The following is a 23,717-nucleotide window of genomic DNA, read 5'->3' as shown; positions in this document are numbered from 1 at the left end:
TCAAATACCAGACAGATATTTACTGCTCTTCATCTATATCAAATCGCAACAGTTCAGAAAGAAACTCTCCAGTATAGGAGCCAATTAGAAATAGCACATGATGGGAAGTACTTTTTCTGCATTTTAATTTCCTAAAGTGTTAGCAATAACCTGAGAATTTCCAAAGAGAGAACATATCAGCGTGATACTTGAAGTTTCATTACTTTTTTCGTCATTTTACAGAGAAATTTTTGGCCTCAAGCACTGCCAACACAAAATTACCCAATACTAAGGTTAGATTTGGTTCTTTTGAACAGTCTTGTGATACTGAGTGATAAAAGAAACCCAGGCTATCAGTACATTATTTTTGAAGCACTGTAGTGTGCTCATACTGAATGTTTTCCATTGCATTACTCTGAAACCATTACAAACCAAGTAAATATTGTACAACTGCAGATGTGTCATTATAAACCCCCATGTTTCTGAATTCTAGAGATGAAAATGAAATACTGATATTCAGAGAATGCTTTTTGTGCACTAACAGCTACTAAACCCCTTTCTCTGTTCTAGGGTGACAGCTCTAATAACAAAGAATGTTAAAGGTGTGGTACAGCACAGCCCAAGAGTACCAATGGACTTTCTTCCACTGGGGCAACTTCTCAGAAGGATTCAATACCACTCTGCAATAGTTTATCTATTGTGAAAATGAGTGTATAAACGAGTGAAGTCCCTTCTTGGACACTAGACTAAATTTAGAGAGCGAATAAACCCTATTGATATCTAGTGAAGAAAAATGCTCTAAATTGAAGATGAAGACCATGTTTTGAGGCTTTGGGGTTTTATTGTAAAGACAAACCTGGGTGAATTACCATTTTGCCTTCACCTACAGCAGTTATTGCCTGCAGTGGTTCATCAGACTGTGGCAGAAGGGTAAGTCGCAAGGTAAGAAAAACTTGTGTGCAAACCAAAGCTCAGAAGCAGGAGGTATGAACCCAAAATGAGTTTCTGCTCACAAGCCACCGCACGTGTGTAATTTTCCCTCACCAGTCCTATTTCCATAATTTTGATCACACCCTTTCCAGGAATTTCAAACATTTTAAACTAGCTGATTTTTTAAACTCATTTTAAGCATTTCTATTACCACATAAGTGGTAATATGTATAAATATGAAGCCCTTTGACAGAATTCTGAAAATTTTGAGAATGTATGCATGTAGAAATGAATCATAATTTGATAGTCAGAAAATATGCTAACAGTGATGAGAATATATTGGAGTGTCTGCTGGAGTTCTGAAGAAATCAGATGACAGGCCACCAGTTATTATTTAGCATAACTCTGACAAACACCAAGGAACAAACTCAGTAAAACTTACGAAGAACTGGCCTCGTTTCTCTCTCTGGAAGTTATGGTACAGTTGAATTTGCTTGAAGACAGAGATTTTTGACACATACACAACTGAGGCCAGGAGTGCTGAAGACCCTCTCTGCCTTACACAGATCATTGTTTTGGACATGGAAAAAAGCATAAAGCACTGGTAAACAAAGGAAGGCCTGGGAGGAAAGTCAACACTGTAGGATATGAATTCAGATGAAACTCAACATTTGAAAATACTCATTCAACAAAGTGAAATAGGAGACAAGATTTCAAGAATGTGCAATTTATGAGCATATGCAATAAAAATTGGGCAAAAAAGCTAACTACAGTGACAATTTAACGGTCAAAATGAAAAAAAAAAAATTCGAATTTTAACAAGAGGGAAACTTCCACACTCAGGAGAAAACATGAACAGGGCAGAATCTGTAGAAATCCAGCTGGCACTGGCCTGGGAGGAAATCTCAGCAGCAGTAATAACCTCCAGCAAATCAGATATCTCTTATAGGAAAGGATTTGGAAAGAGGACAGTCCAGGATAAGGACAACAAGAAATGAACATTTTTGGAGCCCTGATCAGATGAGTTTCAGACTAACAGAAAGCAGGTGGCAGGAACATAAATAAGAAATAATCAATGGTGTTGTAGAGGTAGAACAGATTTCTGCTCAAATGTTTATTTGCTTTGCAGCTGTGAGCAGTAGCTGGTCATATTAATAAATTGAAGCTTTAATGGATGTCAAAACAATATAGAAGACAAACTATTCCTGGTATGATTTTTAAGGCAGACTATTCAAATTTTAAACCTTCCATGAATAGGACCAATATCCAAATATCAAGCCATATTTTCAGATGTGCATGATAAGTAATATAGAATCATAGAAAAAGGAAAAAAAAAAAGACCTCCAAGACTATCAAGTCCAACCCTATACCAAAAGAACGTGCAACTCATTTTCACAGTGTATCATTATTGAAGCCTGAAACATTGTCCCCATTTTAGAGAGAACTCAAGAAACTCAAGCTTGAATTTCAGATCTGAAGGCTCAACGTTACTGCAAGATTTTGAAGTAGAACCAATTTACCCACAGCAGAGGCTAAAGGGCACCTTCCCCATCACATGTGGGAGGAGCACATTCACATTTCTGGCATTCACATTTCTGGCAGTTTTTATGATCAATTGAAGAAAGAGAAGTTTCCTGCCCTGATTCCCAGGAATGCTGCCTGAGAATATAGATACTCTGTGTGTGTTTAAGGTGATTATACTTATTTTCAAAGTGTCTCTTTCAAACACTTGACAGTATTCTTGGCACTGAGGTAGAATTTAAAGTAGTGGCTCAAAAGCTTCACCTACATTCATTGTTTAACGTAACAGCGACCTGACAGAGAGCTTCTTTTGTAAGGGAAAGCAATTTCCTCTGCACAGCCCAAGCACGATGGACACCAGTGGGGCTGGCACTGATATCTTCTGGCACTGCCCAGTGAGAAAGTAGCTACAAAATACATAATTTAACCAAAAAAACCCACCCTAACTTTTAAATGCTTTATTACAAATTGTTATTTTTCCTTTCTTTCGATGTGGGTCTTCTTTTGGTGGACAGAGATTTTCATTTATTGTTCTATAGGAGAAACACAGTTGTGTATGCCCATGATAGTGATCCTTTGAATCTAGTTTTGGAAAACTCTTTTAAACTAAGAAATAGTGCAAGTAACACAAAGCACAACATCTTGGTTACCGTGTTGATAAGGGTTTGTTTGGTTTTTTTTAATGTTGCATGCAATTATTTTTTAAAATTTATCAAATCAGTCATTTTTAATTTTTTTCACTATGCCAATACATGAGTATGATATATCCAGTCTGAAACGGTCACAGAATCATAGATTGGATTGGAAGGAACCCTAAAGATCATCTAGTTCCAACCCTCTGCCATGGGCAGATACACCTTCCACTAGACCAGGTTGCTCAAAATCTCATCCAACCTGGCCATGAGCACTTCCAGGGATGGGGAAATGGTGTGTGTGTACACAGGGATGCTCAGAAGTAGGTACATGTACCCCATGGGCACAACCTGTGTGTATGAGTGTGCACTTTCAGTTATAAAAGCAAAACCAGCAAATCTGTGTGATTCCATGTGTTTTGGTTCCATTATCATTGTCATTGGTGTATGTCAGGACTAAATCTGCTGAAGCTTTGAGTCAAATCCAAACACAATCAATATACATCAGGTTTTGGCTTAAATATTAAACAACAACAACACAGATAAATGCTGAGAGGGTAGGCTAGGATTACAAGGATAATTTTTCATTGCCTCAGAAGCTCAGTTAATTAGTACCTGGAAATCTTTAAAAGGTGCTTCAGAACAGAGCTGGTGTTGATAACATTTCTGGCCCTGTATTACTGGACAAAAATGTACATAAATGTAATATTTGGAATATGTCTATAGAGAGAGCCTGGAAAGAGGGAAAAGACATTTTTAAAGTCTGAGGCAAATTGTTTTTAAGTTAGATAATCACACTTTAAAGGCAAATTTAATTGCATGTAGAGGCAAATACTTTTAAATTGAATTATAAAGCACTCTCTGAGCAACACCAAGTACAGGATTAGATTATTTTAAAATATCTTGTACAGTCTAAAAAAGAAAAAAAAATTCTCAATTTTTCATCACAGCGGAGGTGACAGAGCCAAGCCTGGGGAGGAAGCCCTGTTTCAGACTGGCCATATGAACAGTAAAGTGTGACTGACCTACTTGTGCCATTTCCAGTAATTAAGTAGCACATCTGTCCTTCAAATGGTGCATGGTAATGAACAGTAAATCAGGAGAGAGCAATGTCTTTGTTAGACGAGTCAGTCCACAGAAAGACTCATTGCATCACTGAATTCTTTTATCTTTTAAGTAGACAGCAAGTAGGGCAATTGCTGGGTGCTGCAGGCATCTCCTAAGCATGGCCAGGACCAGGTACATCCATAGCATTCATCCCTCTGTCAAGGAACTGGTTTTCCGACCTTGGTTGCATAGTTCATTATAAATCAAATTACAGTAGGATGAACCATACCAGCTCCCTATGCCACTGAGGAACTGCAGCCACAGAAGGGGCAATGCTCCTTGAAATGCAATATCCTTCCTAGGTATTCTGTACAATAAAATTGAAGCAGATATTCCCATTTATTATTTACATCATATTACTCCTTCAGACACCAGTCAACATTCACTGTCTTTACCCAGCACGAGCATCTCTCGCTCTACAGACCTTAAAATTTAAGCAGGTCAAGAGAGCTGTAAGAACTTTTCCACAAAAATCATTTACTCTCTTGAAAACTGTTTTGACATCATTGAAATTTTTAATGAATTCAAGTCAAATCTGTCAGAGAGACTGAATCAGATAGACATTTCAAATATTTTAAAAGGATATTTTTCATTTCAAAAACCTGTTTCAATACATGGCCTAAAAAAAGACTATTTCAGTTTGAAATTTGTTTAAATTGAATTGTAGTAAAAATTTCCTAAATACCAATGTATTATCTTTTTCTGATTAAATAGTTCAGTTCAGCTGAAAAGATCTAGGTATTCCAACTGCAGAGGTTTGGGGTTTTTAATGTGGGAAAATTTTATTTTTAAGAAACAGATTTAATGGTATTGCAGAGAAAGAAGCATCAGACAATAGAATTGCCTCCCTTGTGACTCTGCTAAACTATATATGCTATTGAAGAAAAAAAAATAACTGAAGTATTGGACTTTTTTTTTAAGATTTATTTTCTTGCTTGAAGGTTGCCAAAAAAACTTCCATCCTGCCTGCATTTATATATGAAAATACCTTGAAGATCAGGACCATTGCTATTAATCTATCAATTACCAGAGCACTTTGAGGCAAACCCAGATGCTCTGGAAAGACAAATAGACACAATTTCAGGGGTTTCTTCTTTGGTGAACAGTCTGAATAACTCCTTTGAGATTATGTTTCTTTTATCCCTCTCCTGTGCTTTCTCTAACAACCTTGGAAAAATCGGAGTGTGATCCAGGAAAACGCACAAGCAGATATAGCTAATTTTAAGCACTTAGGTATACTGACTGACTGCCTAAACCCTGAGTTTATTTGAACTTGGTAAGAAAGAAAGCATTTGGATATAATAGCTCTCAAAGAAAAGTTGGCTACAGGAGAGAAGTGTAAGAGATTGTGAAGTAAACCTTAGAAATCAGATAGCATCTTTGCTTTCCTTAATTTACAACTAAAGAATATGTTGCTTTTGAGAAACAATAAGATGAGGAAAGGAAAAAATGAAAATAAGAGAAAGCTAATGAGAACACGTGAAAGGGAAGAAATCGAGCAAATTTCTGGTGTGTGCAACAGAGCAAAGATTTAAATAAGGAATACATTAACTTTACCCTTCCTCAGAAAAGTGAAAATATCCCTTGGACCAATAGTTTCACCTGATTTTTATGATCCACCCACATACCTAAGTAAACTGCTTTTAAAAGAAATATTTTCTAAATAGAATACTGTCAGTCTGCTTTCTAAAGACTTGATGTGGTGAATCTCTACACCTGTAATAAATACATCACAAAATACCCTTTAAAATACACTTATATGAGAAAGCAGGGAGCTGTTAAAGTAGTCTGTGATGCCACTAGTATTTACATTTGGCCAAAACCCATGCTAATGGTAAGAATTTATAACAGAAGATACATACATGTGTATAATGCACATGAAAAGTTTAGGGCTTTATTATTATTTGAAGAAAAAAATTATTATCTTGATGAGGAGTTAGAAATATGACCAACTATGTACTGTCTTCTGAAAGAATGCCACAAACCTTAGGTAAAAACTACATCGCCGTATGTTAACATCCCATCTTTGTAATGCCTACTGTTCTTTACAGTAACAATATACACTTTAAAAAATTTAAAATAACTTTTTTTTTTTCTCTAGCTCATCCCCCTTTAATTACCTTTACACAAACTTTTCCATAAGGACAGGAAATGTAATCTCCATGGCAAAAGGAGTCTCACCTGTTGCAGGATGAACTCTGCCTCTGCCAGTCACGTTGAGCACTGCAAGCCAGTCTAAGTTTCCATCTACTAAATAACTTGGAATTGGCAAATCCCATTGCAGGAACAAGGGGCCCAAGGGAACCATTTCCCTCATGGAAGACACAGGGATGTCTAACATTACAGCTAGAACTACTGAAAAGGAGCTCAGCATTTTCTCATAACCAATATGCTTTTTAAAAACAGGTTACCAACCAAGAGACAGAGGAGATTTTCTGGTACACACTCAGGCATCTTAATGTTCAGATTAACAGCAATTCACCTTACTCAACACAATTCCTCAGTCTGGATGTGTCACAGACTAAAAGGAATAGACTATATTCAGTGTATTCTTTATGTGGGAGCTCAAGGAGAACTTCATTGATTCTGGCAATAAAACACTGTCAGAAGGAGCAGTGCTGGGACTGGTGGATGCTCAGCAATGTGAGAGACCCCTGGAAGCCCCTCTTAATGGAAAACATATTGTTATTTCAGAGCACCAATTACCCCTCACCCCACATGACTTACAGCAGGGATCTGAGACTGGAAGAGATCATTCAGGCATTCAGACTTCACAATCCTTTTCTGGGATCAATTGACCTTTAGGCTCATAACTTACTATCCACCCAAACAGACTACAGTGCAACATCCATCTCACTGTAAATCTAGCTGTGCCAAATGTAGTTCCTTTTTTACTACAACACACAGTCATAGTCATCCTTATCATCAGGAAAAGTGATGTACAGCTTATTGTAGTGTTAAAAAAATATCCAGAGATTACTGTACAGCAATATCAGAGCATGAAAGAGATTTAAGATTGCTTTGCTTAAGCTTTATGAAAGGCAGACAACAATAAAAATAAAAAGGGGGGGAAAACCTCCTCTCATGGTGTTTTCTCAAGTGACACTTGAAATACTGGAACTCTTATACTTATCTAGGACAAACCAAACACTGAATGTGAAAAAAACACTGTAGTTCTGAGGTAAAAAGACCCTTGTAGAATGACACCAGCTGTATGGAAATCCCACTGTAGCGAATATTACCACTGCACCAGGCATAAATAAGGAATTCACTCAAGGACACATTGATTGCTGTAGATAGCACTGCTTATAAAAGCACAAAGCAGTAGTAAATATCACCTAATCCACATTGGCCATGAATACTGAAGCTGAAAAACTGACATGATAGAGAGAAAGAAACGGAGAAGAATATCTGCAGCTTCTCTAGAAAAACTATGTTTTAGCACAAATGCACCTCACATGTTAGGAGAGAATTAAAGGAGTGAAGTCCTTTGACCAGTCTACACAGGAAATTTAGGCAATGCAATGTTTCCTTCTGGCTTTGGAGTCTGAAAAAATGTGAATTCAGTTAGGCAGGTCTTGGGTCAAGTCCAAGGAGGACTGTGGCGTCTTGTTAGTTATTTGTTATAATATTTATGAAGAAGTCAATTGCAGCCTTTTGCAGAGAAATTCCTAACAAGAAAATTTTGGAACTATAACTTCTGACATAACGTGAACTTTTGAATGTAAGGCTGTAACTATACAGTAGACACATTCAGAATCAGAAACATTTCTCTCTTTTTTTTTCTCAAATTTTGCAGACATTTTCATGAGTTTCTAAAATTCATCAGATCCTCTGGCTGCAAACTTCTGCTAATCATCTCTGAAAACCTTGGCAATTAGCAACTGGTTTGCTGCATTTAAGAGCAATAAATATACTTTACTTCCTCTACTACTTATTCTTTCTGGTTATCCCAGAAAAATAATAAACACAGCTTTTAGTCACCTGAATGTGTGAATTTCAAGTGGTACTATGAAGTAGCAGATGACAGGAAAAGAACGGAGGAAACAGCAGTGTTCCTTACATACAGCTCTAGCAACAAATGAGATCAGATGCTTTCTGCTCATCAACAAAGAAGAGCCAGCTGCAGAACAGTGTAAAATCCATCATATCCTGCTAAATAAAACCTTCACTGGAAGGGTGGAGGAAAGATTAGAGGAGTTTCTATTATGGAATTTATAGTGTGATAATTCTTCACTCTTCAGATTGAAGAGTACAATTCCTAATACTTCCTTCTTTCCTGTGATCAGACAGCGAGGCCTAAAACCAGTAACAAAAATGATCTGCTTCAATGGGATTATTTCCACAAAGGAGGGTTTGCAGAACAAGAGCTTAAGTAGTCCACTCATGTGGTGTTCCCTGAGAGCCTTCAGGGAAATCTTCAGAGAGAGGCTTTCTGCAAGTGCTGTGTAAATTCATTTAAGAGGATGGGTCAGACACTCAGTTGATGCAATTCAAAACAGTGTTGTTTGTATTAGCTATTCTCTAAGGTTTTCCCTGTAAGATCTGACCTGTAGAACCAGCTGTATATTAACATTATACTTTTTTGCTTCCACAACTGATAGGTTTAATAAGCAGCCATCTCTTTTCACTGTTCCTGCTATGAAACAAAACAGAAATACAGTCTGTAACAACAGCAAGGTCAACGTGTACTGTTAAGAAACAGAAGAGCAGTTCACTAGAGAATGGAAAGGATGCTAAATATTTCAAGAATCTGCTGCTTAAATAAAAAGAAACCTCCTGTGCATTAAAAATACATTTATTGATCCTTTTCAGGATTCAAGAGAAATACTCCCAACAAAAGAAAACTTAAAAGGACTTTTCTGTTGCCAAAATGGGTAGGCTTATAGGACTGTCTTTGGTAAATGTAGCAGAAATCATGAAACATAAGTAAGAAAAGGATTTGGATCCCTTCTTTCTGTTCAATATTTAACCCAAATTACAATTTAAGCATTGACAGTGCAAGGAGGGAATTAAAAGAGTCAGATAAAAAGAAAAAAGGTTTGTTACTTAAGACATCCTAGCTAATTTATACAGATAGAATTGTTAAAAAAAAATAATTAAAAAAGACCCTTTCTGTCATCACTTGACAGAAACAGAAATCATATCCTTTACTCTCAGTGTACTCCTTTTATCTTTCCTCTCCTTCCCTTAGCGAATATGAGTCAAAAGTTACCACTGGCGAAACAATCTCTGAAACCCTTTGAAATCCCAAAGGAAAAGAACCTGGTTTTATTTCTGCTAATATGGATTCTGGAGTAAATTCACCCCCAAACCTTCTTCCCATCCCCCAAATAAACCCCATAACACAAAGCACCGACCTTCCTCAGCACATCACATTTGGACTATTTCTTTAATGTCTTTTTGCCTTTGCAGTTCTGGGTTGTAACTTTCACAAGAGACAAAGAGACAACTCAGTTTTGGGAAGAATGAAGAACTCTGCTCTTGGTACTATTAAAAAAATAACTGTAATGATTTACGCAGTACCAGACTTAGAACCTGCACTGTAAATATGAGTCCAATCTGGGAATTTGGTGGGCACATTTTTAATATGTATGGACAACCCAGACTCCAGAGTTTGATCACAAGGGGCGGTTGGGAAGTGAGGAACTCTAATATTTGTTTAATGCATTTCTGTGGAAAAGCCCTCTGGTGCCTTAAAGGGCCAAATCAGTACATGTCCTGCATTTATGTTCCCTATCTTTCTTGTCCATATATATCTGTATATATTCTTCAGTTAGAAAATGTCAGTGTATATAATCTGAAATGAATACTGATTCCAAATGACCCACAGAAAGAGTTGGCTTTTCTTTATGGACACCACCAGTTTGGGAGGCCCAGCAGACACAGGAGACCATAAGCCACACAATTGAGACCTGTTGACTGATGTATGAAGGAGAAGAGCTGAAAGGTCTTGACACGCAAGAATGGAAACCAAACTGGGCTCCTGTTCTTAGCACCTCATTTAATCTGCCAAAGATTCTCACTAAGGGGAATAAGGCTCTTTGAAGCAGATTAATATGCTTGGCTCAGTAGCCCAGAGAAGTGGATGCTACTGATGTATGCCAAGAACATCAAAATCTTGTGTACTTGAACTTCCTAGCAATATCTGCCCTCACCTGCTTTTGTTGTGAAGCACTGAAAACACCAGGAAGAATGGGCCAGCTGAGTAGCATCAGGCACAGCTACTAGCAGTGACTGTTATTAAATAATTAGCAGCATGACAGAGACTCACAGGTTCAAATCGTTCCTTTCTAATTTTTTTCCTCATATGAATAAAAAAATCCAAGTGTTTTGAAGTTTTAACTAGGGAATTAGAGCCAAGTTTCCATGTTTTACTATTATATCACATATAATTGAAAATATTGTGCCATATGAGGCCAAATTTGACTTTAAGATCCAGCATCAACCAATTTCTTCCACAGATGGAGCTTGCAAGACACACTCTCTTACATGTCCATACCGAAAAGTAATCTATATTCAATTTGGCTATCAAAGGAGATTACTCACCATCACAACGTGACAGATTTTAGTGATGCTTTGTGATAACCATTAGTTTTAAAACTGATTTTGATTTCTTGTAACTTACTACAATAATACTTACTAATTAAAATAATCAATTAATTACTTTGATCTGTGAGTATATCGGGAAACAAACAAAAGCTTTTAAAAATAAATATAAAAAGAGACAAATCTATGACAAACATAATTTGGGTAATTAAAATCCAAAAAGGACCACCCAGGTATTTCTAACCCTGTTCATACTTTATGTCTTCCAATGTCTATATGTATAAAAGTGATGCAGAAACCATACAGTCATTGCTGAAGTTACTAATTAAAATGCAGAACTATGTAAAAGGGAAGCATGGAAAACATTTCTGACATCTAAAGACAAGGTAAAGGTATATAAAGAAAGAGTTTGCAGAGCAATGGCTAAAAGACTGGCATAAATTAACATTCTTGTGTCAAATATCTGAAGCAACTGAACTTATCTTTTAGCAAACAAAGCTAAAAATATGGAACAGTTACTTTTGCTTTCAGCAGGACAAGTGTTTTGCATAAAATGAAATATTCATAAAAAAATGTGGTTATAAAAATAGGCAACTTATCACTGCAGTCATAAACACCAAGGGCCAGGAGATGTATCCACATCATAGGGAGGGTAAAGCATATTCTAGCACACTGTTGTCCCCCAGGACATATTGATATGTCCTGAAAAGCCCTTCAGATATGCAGGATATGTGCTCTCTGCCTGCCAGATGGGCCAAGTCTCCAGCAGGAAAAATACAGTGGAGAAAACATAAGAAAACTTTTTCCATTAGTTGTAATGTTTCTCAAAAGCTCTCTCACAATATCTCTTTCCAAGCTTTTGATATGTTTGCTTCAACACTGTGCAAGTGCATTTAGCATTCACATAAATATGGGAATTGCTTTGGTTTGCCCACCAACATGTTAAAACCCTGTAGAATTCTCCCAGAAAAGTGAATTGGATGAGGCAAGATGCCAGGGGAAGAACAAGCTGATTTCACATTTCCCAGCACAGTTCAGCTCAGACGAGGGCTTTGCTGGAAGATAAAGATTTGGCCATTCCTAATTGATTGGCAGTTTTATGAAGGCTACAAGTGTAGGAACTCAGCTGGAACTGTCATAAATTGCTAATTGTCAAAAGTGGGATTAAAATCAGGTCTTAGAGGGGTGTGGGAAGAGTGTAGGGTAGTCAAGGCATTAATCCTGACAGCAAAACCTCAAGACAAAGTTTGAAATAGAGTTTTCTTTATGAATCTTACATTATTTTCTTTCCTTTATGGAAAGGCAATGCACTAGAGAGGTCTTTGTCAAATAACGTGCATGTGTGTACAGAAATATTGGTTTCACATATTTAAATTGAAAGGAAGAAAACAGTGTTCTTGTTTCACTTGGTTGAAAGACCGCAAGTGAGAGAGGGAAGAATATGGCACTCATTAAGGTAAAATGAAGAATTTAACATCTTTCATAATAAGTGAATTGTCATATCAAAAGTCTTCTCCTCAAGAGCAAAACATATGAATCTATTTTTAATTTACTAGATTTATGAATTTTACAACATAACCTGGAAAGGCAAGAGGAAGTAGGGGGAGGAGTGGAAGCTACAGAATTAACAGAATAAAATATTAATATGTAGGCACATAGAAAACTGTAAATGTAAAATTAAAATATATATTAAAAAAAAAAGAACTATGGGGCCTGTGGAAAATATGTGGGAAAGAAACAATTTAGTGATGCTAAGCCAATAATACCATAATGTTTCCTTTGCTTCATATGCTGGTTTGAGTTTATAACTAATGGTTTTTCAACTGTTCTCTTAAGGAATTTCATTTAATTGCAAATGATAGAAATGAGATTCACTAAGGTTTCAAAGAAATGCTCCAAGCACTTACAACTTCATACAAGGCCTCCAAACAATCCCATGAAATGTTGCACCTAAATACATGCTCATGGCTTACCCCTCAATAAACTGATATAAAACCTCTAGGAAAGAAGGAATCAAATCCCAAGCCTCAAAAATCAAAATCATTACATGTGCTTCTCCTGGCCAAGGTCCTGTGACTGAGAAGGATGAGCATTTTAGTTCCTCTGTACTATTTCAGAGTTAATATCAGCATGAGGGTTGGGAGGACAGGATGAAATTTCCCTACAAGAATGATTTCTGATGAAAATATTTACCCCAATTTTAAAGTTATGAAATGCCAAATGTACTGATTAATGTGCAGATAATACAAAGATATTGTCTATGATTTTATCCAAGAGATAAAATACTGTTTTCTTTTCTTTAATAGCCATTATTACTTACTGATCCATAGATCAGTTTGAATTTTTCTGAGCAAAGATTTCCTGGTATGATAGAAAAGGACTAATGAAAAATTTTTAAAAAACTAATAAAATTATCTGTGTTGGTAAAATTAACATAAGCACTGCACTGTTTTTCTCCAATTAACAGGGCAAATACTACCTATAAAAATGGGTAGAAAATGTGAAAATAAAAAAAAATATTTTCTAAATGTTAGCCTTATAATGTTATGACACTTACTAGAGGAAAACTGCCTCAGTCTCCAATACAGTTGGAAAAAAATGAAAACAAGAAGTAGATTTTCAGCTGGGAAAAATATATAATTTAATAAGGCTCCTATGTTCTGGGGGGTTGTACAATGCCTGCAGAACAACATTTTGCCACTTGTGCTTTTTCTAGTGTCCTACAATAATATGAATTGATTCTGGGAGTTTGTTATATGGGAAGAGGGAACAGAGATCTGTGTTAAGCAAGTCCCATGGGATCAAATCCAGCCCAGTGTAAATTTGTGTCTCTGCTGTTGCCATGATGAGTAATGGGACAGACCCTCAGTGACCCCAAGGTGTAGTTTCTATGAATCCATAGGGTTGTGTTGATTTTCAACCACTGCAGGTTTATCCCAAATACATCTGTCTGATTTACATTCATTGATGTGAGTTGTCCTGGGCTTAGAAATGTTTCTGGGTATGAGGAATGGCGTTTCAAACACAAGCACATGAGTTATGGTCTCTTAGGAAAAGAGAGAAACTTCTCAGGGTATACATGTGGCGTTATCACTGTTATTTAGTACTATTCTCTTCCCTTTAACCTAAATACTTACAATTTCCTTCCACAGGAGAAAAAGTTCATTTTCTATAGGCAGTGAGAAAGGAGAGATATTTATTTAGTTGTGTTAAAAGGATCTGTGACAGTCTGGTTCTTGTTTTATATTTTACTTGGTGACAACTAAAGATACAGCCATCATTGTAACTAAGAATTTCAGAGCATTAAAAGTACTTAAATATAGGGGAAAATGAGTAGTTAAATCAACTCATTACTCAGTAAATAAACACTAAGTTCTTCAACTTCCAGACCTATAATATTTCTACTGTCATACTTGATAAGATCAGTAACTTATTGAGTGCACATAGCTTTCATTAGTGTAAAGTAGCATAAACTTTATTGTGTTGATGCCTTAAGCCCCTAATGGTTTTTTTATTTTTCTAATATTTGTAAGACTGGTAAGAATTGTAGGTTTTAAAAAGCAGAAACCCCTTTGTCCCCTTGTTCCTTTCCCTTGTTTACACATTCCCTAACCCTTTTACCCCATTCTATGCCTTCTATATCAAACCTACCCCTGAATTCAGTAGCAGTGTTTAGTCTTTTGTCAAGGCAAAGGCCTAGACTGTTTGGAGAACAGCGTATCAGGGCCTAAACCACAGAGTACGGTCAAAAATTAGGTAATCATGTACCCTTTGTACTCTGATGAAGTTGAAGATGATGAAGTAAGTGGTCCCAAAAAGACCCCAGACCCAATTCTCAGGGGGAGGGCCCGGGGCGGACCAGAGGAAGGGCCAAAGGGTGGACACATCTGGGATTGGATAGATAATGCTATAAAATGTAACCTCTCGGGCACAGCCGGGGCGCGCGTCTATATCACCTACTGCCTTGACAAATAAACCCTTTCTTATCTCACCCCTAATTAACTGCTGCGGAGATTTTTTTCAGCACCAAAATACACAGGCAACAGTGTCTAAATATTAATTTAATGAAACACTTGTTAAAGCCATTGAATTAATGTCTAAGATGTTTAAAGATTTCCTTTGAATAACTGTAAGCTCGATAGGATTTTAAAAATGCTATATCCTTCTCTCTATTGTGTACAAACAGAAAAAAACAGAAGGGTGAATAAACACAGAAGACCTAACTTCAAAAATAAAATTACTCAAGGTATCCATCATACTCTTAAAAATTCCTGTGAAAATAAGCTTGCTCAATTTAAAAGTCCTCCAAATTTACTAATATTCCACATAATTTGTCTAGCATTGACAAAAATGATAGAAGACATCAAATAGTGTGCAAGCAGGGCCTCCTTGAGAAGAGTACAGTGATGGGAGCTACAGAGCAGACAATGAATGAGTTTAAAATGTGTTACACTCCTTCTTCTCGACGTAAGTAATTTAATGCAAAACAGCAACAGACACATTGATTAGGTTTTTGTGTTGATTTCAATGAGACTCTTGGTAAAATAATGGAAGTGTTTCCTGGCACCTCTGCAGGGGAAGCCCACCAGAGAAACCTATTAACATTGAAGACCCTGCCAAAATGCTGCTGGACCAAAGACACCAAGGTTTCAGAGTAGCTTTGGAGTTTTACAAATGTTTCTGGAGAAAAAGTCATCTAGCATAAGCCAATATGAAGACTTACTACTATAAAGCTTACATTTTATTATTCACAACAATAAAAGCATTCCCCTTCTATATATTTCAGGGTTTGATCAGTGTTAACACCATTAGAATCTCCACATTATACAAGGGCAATGAACTTGTACCCACCTATGCCAGCAAGCAATGCCCTCCTTCTCCACAGTCTGCTCTGCTTCACACATTGCTAAGATACATCCCATTATAGTAATAAAAGCCCCATGTGCTTCCTCTGCTTATTTGGATGGAGAAAGAAAAACAGACATGGACTGAACTTAAGTGAATTAAAATTAACCTAATAGTCACAGTAATTTAATCAATGGCAGGTGGTCTGGTTGCCTCTGTCTACACTTTCCAACTGGAAGCTTGTGTCCTGTTTGTAATAAGTATTTCTAAAGCTGTTTACTAACTCAGGGAAAGGAAAATGAAGGTCACTGCTAAGTAGCAATGGAAAAGGAGTTTCACAAGCACTCAGCACTGAAGTGAACTCTGATTCTGATCTGTGTACTGAAAATGCTATCATTAATTTCAACAAGACCAGTGCAAAATATCTTGGAAAATCTGAGGCCAACATGTTTCTTATATTTAAAAGTATTGACTGGTTGTTTGTTCTTTCTGATTTTTTTTCTCCCTCGTGTATTTCTCCTTCAACAAGATTTAAAAAAACCCAAATATTACAAAGAAAGCTGAAACATATCTTGAGGGCATCAGGATGGAGGAAAGCATTTTCATATCAGCAATGTTATTTTTATAAGGTTCAACTTAAGAGCTACAAAATATTGCAGATGTGTAGCTGGAAGGGTCAGCAGGGACAGCCTGTGGAGACCTGATGTTCAAATTGAAAACCTTTTTATTTTGACTGAAGCATGATATGCTGGTATCTAATCTTTATCATCAGCTTTATCATAAAATGAACATAAAGCAGCAGAAGGCTACATCTACTAATTGCTTTTCAACAAATAATGCCTTTGGGAAGGGCACAAACAGCAGCTTTATCAGCACTCCCTGGAGTTTGGTACCAGATTCACCTAAAGAGGGATAAAGGGACCCATGCTGGGTCCTCCTGTGTCCATGGCTGTGGGTGACCCACACTGGGACAGGAACACCCTGAGGGAATGTACTACCTGCATTATGCTTCCTATAAGTCTATCCTGCTGAGACCAAAGGGATAACTAGCCATAAAACATTTTTTCCTTTTCACCAAGCATCTTCAGATATGCCTAGAAAAAGTAGAGCAGTCTTCTGCACTCCAAATTATGCCATGCTGTTTGTACTCCTCACGTGGAAAAACACTGGCTCAATACAAGTATGCAAGTCTGAATCTAAATCAAGGCAAAGAAATTTATTTGAAATACTCACTTTGACATTCCCCTTTCTCTTTCAGGAATCTATGAAGTACTAAGGAGAATTTGTATCCTGTCTTTGCTGCATATGGACAACAGCAGCAGTAATTCATACGTTCCTCTAAGATTAAACATTTTTGTGCTACGGCTGCAGTCTCACTGAAGTAGGGGGGAAAAAAGACTCTGCATGCCAGAAGATAGAACAGAAATATTTGACTCACTGAGATCAAACTTTGAAACAGCAATGCATTAGTTGTGACAAAAAACTGGCTCAGATCAGAGTAGTCCTTGTCCTAGAAAAGTAACTATATGTTGGATTCAGCAGTTTTATGAAAAAGAGACATCTTCCGTTAGTTAACTAGCATATTTTAGCAACTGTATGTCAATTTAAATCCATTTTACTTTTGAAATAAACCATTTTTCATTTTTGCTCCAGTTAAAGAAATAAGCTGAAGTCTGAAGATTTTTCTTGATATTATTTCCCTTTCTTTCACTATCTTTCTCTGTATGGTGTTTTTAATTGAGGACTTCAGGAGCTTTTAAGTTAAACAGGATTTAAAGAGGAACCAAGCTATTGTTTATTGAAAAAGAATAATGCAAAAGGAAGGTCAAATTTTGATATCTTGATCTTTAAAGGAAGTCAGAGAGGCACTCTGCCTGAAGAGCAAACTCCCCAAGTTGCCTGTGCAGATCAAAATTTACATTGAGGTATATACTAAGTACAGAGGCAAGACAAAGTAGTCTCTATCAATAATATTAAAAAGGTTAAAAGAAAAATTATTGCCGTAATTAAAAAATTTACTTCAGGAAAGTCATTAATATGGTAGTTCTATAAAATGATAAGAAAAAAAACACAAAATTTTGACTAGTGTCCCATTTTCTGCAAACTGCTATTTGCCTCACCTTTTGGAAAAGTTATACTTAAATTAGTCAAAAAAAAGTCAAAATAGTCAAATATATTATTCTTAATTCCTAAAAATCTTCATTTTCTTAGATTTGTTTCAGTATCTTGGTACTGGGCATACATAGAAAACCTCAGCTGTTATTTAACAGTGGCAGTAAAGGAAGAGACATGCATGAAATTCTGAATTTAAGTCATCCAAACTCTTTCTCTCTAATTTACACCTAAACCTGAAAGTAAGCAGACTCTGTTTGAGACCACACTTACTAGAAGCCACACCTTTTATTCCACCTACTTGAAGGAAGGCAATTTTTTTCATCCCTTTTGTAAAGTCGCAGCTCCTCTCACTGCCTGCAATCCCCTTTTCCATTTAATCTTCAGCTTTCCATCCTTTGCAGTTATCACCTTTATCTTTCCTCTCCTACTTTTGTCCTTACAGACCAGACCCAGCAAACTAAAAGAAAAAATGTTTCAGATAAAGACATGAAAATCATGGGACAAGATGCTTTTCTGACAGTCCGCTTTTCTCTGTGCTTTGTTTCTGCTCTTTAGGCTATGAACTCTTCAGAGTTTATTAAGTCGTAAACTTTCAACCTACATTAACAAGAATTTTCGCTTCCTCCCAATGCCAACACTAAGTAATGAAATTTAGGGAGGTAGTGATTAGTGCTGTGATAACATACAGTAGCAAGGAAAGTTGTATATAAATATATAAGAGGTATTTTTATTAGAAGTTTTGGAAGAAAGAAAGGTGTATCTGTTCTGTATTTAGCCTAGATTTCTGCTAATATTTTTAGGATATTTTTGCACTATGAAGTATAAAACAGCACTAAGGAAGGCAATATTACCCACTGCAGCATCCAGGGAATAGAAAACATCGTATGGATGATGCATCTGTATCAATATATGACTGATTCAGAAGCAACTAGGTTTAGGAAGTGTTTATATTCATGCCTTCCTTAAAAACCTTCCTTAAAAAATGTCTTTTGGAGACATTTGCAAGTCAAATCTATGTCTTATAAATACAGTTAAAACATAGGTCATAGTCAGGCTTTCAAGATAAATGGATGTAATTAGAAAAATGTAGGCAGAAGTAACCTGAAAGTAATTACAGATAAATAAAACCTGGTCAGTATCTGGAGGTTGGGTTCTGTATTCATTAGGATAATTAGAGAAAAACTTGGATCACTGACCAAACAGAAGAAAATTTTTGGAATCCCAGTACAGAACCAGCAGCAAGTAAGTAGCTGCCTTCAAATGTGAATAAGTATTAGAGGCTTGAAACTAATAAATTAATAACAGAAGCCCTCACTCATTTGCATGGAAAAGAAGAAGTCTATCAATGTTTATGTGAAATAGTTTACTAAATTTACTTATTTTAAAGCAAAAAAATCAATTCTGTCAGACTTAGTAATTTCACATGTAATTTTCATCTGTAAGAAACAAGTATTATGACTTAAGTACTAAAAATAAGCTGTACACAAAAGCATTCAAAGCCAGTCAGAACTTTGTATGCTTCCCTTGATATTATTTCTTGGTTGACTACCGTATGGTGTCTTGGTTGATCTTATTACTTGGTTGACTACATATTGACTGTTCAGACAGTAAAAATCTGAGCATTAAGAAGTCTTATTAAAATCAGATTTTAGCACCAGAACCTCCCCTATTTAAGCAGTTCTAACAACAACAGACAGCATTACTGAGGATAACAGAGAGGGCTTCAGGAACTCCTTGGAAATCTGGGCTTCATCTCAAGCCTCACAAATCTGTTTATCACCTTACAGGTGGAAGCTGTAATGTTTGCAACAGTCAAATGGCAGCTGCCCATATTCCCAACCTGATCTGGTATTAGTCAACCTTAAATACTTCCAAAATTATTGTACTAAATTTATATTTAAGTTTAAATTTTATTTATATTATCTTCTGCTAACTAGTGCTCCACACAAATGTTACCTCAGACAATGAAATAGTTTAGTTGCCATACCTGTTTTGCCTTCATTGATAAGGTTTGATAAATATCCAGTACCACACCCTTTGGGTTACTATTTGTCAAAAGGTATGGTTCAATAAATTTAAATATATTTTCACTTTAAGGTCTTTTTCTCAGCTGGGATAAACAAAGAGAAATGATAGCATGTAATACTGGCTTACTAACACTGGCACATCCCCACACACTCCAACCATCTTTCTTCCCATTACTTTCAATCTTCTTCGTGAGTGGAAAAGACAGGGTAGAATTCAATCTGTTCTATATAAAATTAGACAAATTGCCATGTATTTTTAAGCTCCTATTGCTCCAACACAATCTATGTAATACTGACCTCACATCTCTTGACATGAGAAAATCGTTCTTCTCCAGTCCATGGACTTCTCATTCCCTGGCACAGATCTGAAAAAACTTAGCTATAATTTCCCCTATGCATTTACACATTTTCCTTGGCAGAGATTTCTGCAGCACAGTACGAGGTCAGATTTAGATCTTCCCTCAAATTCCATCATCCTCTTCTTGTCACAACAGATAAAGAATAACCCAGCCCTTTTGCCTACTCAGTGCTAGTTGCTCTGCTGACAACAAAATGTTTCTGTGGTTTATTCTTCTTTATGTATTTCTGAACCTGTGGTGCTATGAGCCAGTAGGATATATAGGTTTTGAATACCAGAATATACTTTTTTGCGTGAAAAGGTAAACAACAGTGTCCTTCAGTTGGGCCCAAATGTCATGTAAATATTTCTCACATGAAGTAAAAAATAGAGTTCAGGTTTACATACAGAATTACAACAAGAGTCTCCCTGTGTTTTCTTCTTGGTTGGCCTGAGTAGAAAGTGAAACTGATTACAATGCACTTAAAAATAGTTCTATTGAGTAAAACTGTGATATTAACTGGGCCAGGCAGGATAAACAAAGAATAGGACACTGCCATTTTATCATTTGCTGTATTGCAGTATGATCATTTTGGATTGACTTAACCTCTCTGTGCCAGCAGACTAACCGTAGTGATCCTCTTTAATAACATTCTCATGCTTTTAAGTTTAAAAAGTGATTTTTCTATCTAAACAACAACATTATTTATGATAGGATTTTTTTCTGCAACATAGCATCAAGCATAGGGTTCCTGTGTACTGTCCCTTATTGATGAATTGTGATTACTGAAGTTCATGCTGGTATTATGCTGGGAAGATAGGAAGTAACTAGGCCATAAGTATATATTTTCCTTGAAGGAATCACACATTTTCTGTTGCAAATTCTCAGCACCTGTGGGTTGGGTAGGAACACAGACCCCCTCCTGTTCCTGCCCTCTGTTCAGTTCTGGGCCCCTCACTACAGGAAAGACATTGAGGTGCTGAAGCATGTCCAGAAAAGGGCTGGTGAAGTGTCTGGACCACAAGTCCTATGAGGAGCAGCTGAGGGAGCTGGGGGTGTTTACCCTAGAGACAAGGAAGCTCAGGGTGGATTTCATTGCTCTATGACTACTTGACAGGATGTTTGTAGCCAGGTGGAAATCAGCCTTATCTCTCAAGTAACAAGTGATAGGACAAAAGAAGTGGCCTCAAACTGCATCAGAGGAGGTTTAGATTGGATATTACAAAAAATTTCTTCACTGAAATGATTGTCAATCACTGGAACAAAGTACCCAAGAAAGGGGTGGAGTCACCAATGTTGGAGGCATTTAAAAGACATGTAGATGTTGCACCTGGGGACATGATTTAGTGGTGGGCTTGGCACTGCTGTGTTAACAGCTGGACTTGATGATCCTAAAGGTCTTTTCCAACTTAAGTGATTCTATTATTCTGTTTTATGTTTCCTCTTTCCCAAACTGCTTAGACTCTGACTCATAAGTTCCCTGGAAATGCTTCCTTTCAGCTGCTCAGGAAGAAGCATTTAGAGAACCAAACCATAGGCGTTTTAGGTCCAGAGATTGAGCACATCAACCTTAAACTCAGTAATGATCTCTTACATGAATTTCAGATATTTCTGCTTTTTCTTCCTGCATACTTATGATATTTCAAACACATGATCACTTCCCAAACATTCTAAAAAACGGTGATAATTTTAGAAGGTTTTTGAAGTTCACAGTTTTCTTCCCAGCTCACACTTTTTTCAGGTTCTTAGATCTCACACCACTTCTTCTGTAAGGACATTAAAACAGCAAATTCACTTTCTTCTCATTGCTAGTTAACACCATTTCACTTTCTGGAAGCTTATTTTAAATGTTTATTTTAGTAATTCTCAGAGCTCTTCTCAGGGTTATTAAGGAGTCTGATAGCTGATGCCTAAATGCAATGCTCAATATGCTCTTACTTTCTCCCATTTTATTCTGATCTACCTTTCTAAATATTAATTTTAAAACTGATGATAATTCCCCTTGAACTGGGAATAAGTCTGATATGTCTTTCTTCATTTCTGTTAACATTGATTCAGCTGATCACTTAGTATTCCAACCTTTCATATGTTTGAGTATAGCTTACTAGAAAAATTTATCTAGTTCATGACGGACAGAAGTCCATTAGGCAAGCAGCACAGATCAGGTCATGTAATAAGTGTGCATTTGCACATCAAACTGCATGACAATAAACTCTACACACACACACACCATCAAGCATAACAGCCCGGTGAGATGGGACACCTGTCTGTCTGCCTTTTATAGATACCTCTTAGACCTCAGCATAGGGCCCTGAGCTCCCCTGAGGTAGCTATTAAGCTTCTTATGACTGAAAATTTTGGATATTTGAAAGCTGAAAATTTTTTGACACTTCATTAAAAAAAAAATTAAGAGACTACCATACAAAGCTAATGAATTACACTGCAAACCCTTAACTTCCATTTTTAAATATTAAAAAACTATATAAATAACAGAAACCCTTCTCCATGTTTTCATGTAGCTGTGTAGATAGTATCTGTAATGATCTGAACAGCTGAAGATCAGAGGAACCCTAATCACAAATACATTAAGCTACTGACTGTGGTCATAATTTATTTTGAGTAAACTTTTGCAGGAGTATCCATCTGCAAAGGTATAATGAAAGGAAAAGGTCTTTGGAAATCCATCAGGCTGGTTTTTGATGGGAAGTGTCAGCCACTGAAAATATCAAAATATAGCAAAGACAACAAAGAACACAGGGCAAAAAAAATTACTGCAGTTGTATTCTTTGATGCTGAAAAAGCCTTTGATACACCTGTAAGAGAGTACAGGGTAGATTACTTATCTAAAGGTTTTCTAACTAGAAATAAAGTTCTTTAATATTTTCTCAACTCCATTTTTGTAATAAATACATAAATATTAAAGCCCAGAAATACCTGTATAATTTGTTGGGAATAACTTTTTTTGAGAAACAAACCTACCAAAGGGTTTGTGCATTAGATTGGCCTTTAAGAAAGAGAAGATCTCAGTAACTATGGCACAAAATCTCCTGACTATTAGATATATTGGATTGTTTCCACATAGATATCCACTGTTTAGCAAGAGCTCCTGTCCTTGGAGATACGCAGACTGCCACAGAATAATAAACGTACCATCCAATATTCTACTAATGATATCTAGAAAGTAATTTGTGTGGAGATTATTTCTACTGGAAAGTTGACTGCTGAAGGTGTCTGTTGCACTCCTGAGGGTGCATAACTTTACTTATTATTTACCAAAATTTGTGAACCTCAGTGATGAAACTTCAATTGAATAACCTCCTAAATGGATTCTTCTATTTGACCTTATGCAGTTTCATAGACTTAGTTTGCACAAGGGAGTTCACCACTAGGCCACTCAATTCAAATCTCATATAGTTCTATTTTCCTACAGTGCTTTTCTAAGGAATTCTAGTATTTGCACAATAACATCTGTTTTCTTTTCACTGTATTGTAGATATATTTGTACAGACAAGCAACTTGCTACAAAAAAAGACAGGAATTACATTTAATCCGCACAAAGACTTAATTATAGTTCTTTTTTGTTTTTTCCCCAGACCAAGTTGGTGTTCAAGATAAATATCATTTTCTTAGGCTATTCTTATGATGAAAAACTACACTACAATATTTGACTGTGC

At 36.4% G+C, this 23,717-nt stretch overlaps 1 long non-coding RNA gene across 2 annotated transcripts in view; it reads right to left on the bottom strand.

The window, feature by feature from the left end:
- Window positions 1–23,717, bottom strand: part of LOC120323313 — an 86,245-nt gene that overhangs the window by 62,158 nt on the left and 370 nt on the right. The window lies entirely within an intron of this gene.

This window comes from Pipra filicauda, unplaced genomic scaffold, assembly GCF_003945595.2.
Source record: "Pipra filicauda isolate LSUMZ 115617 unplaced genomic scaffold, ASM394559v2 scaffold10_size6260569_pilon, whole genome shotgun sequence".
NCBI lineage: Eukaryota > Metazoa > Chordata > Aves > Passeriformes > Pipridae > Pipra > Pipra filicauda.
Note: the sequence above shows the minus strand (reverse complement) of the source record. Positions and strands in the feature narration are given on the sequence as shown.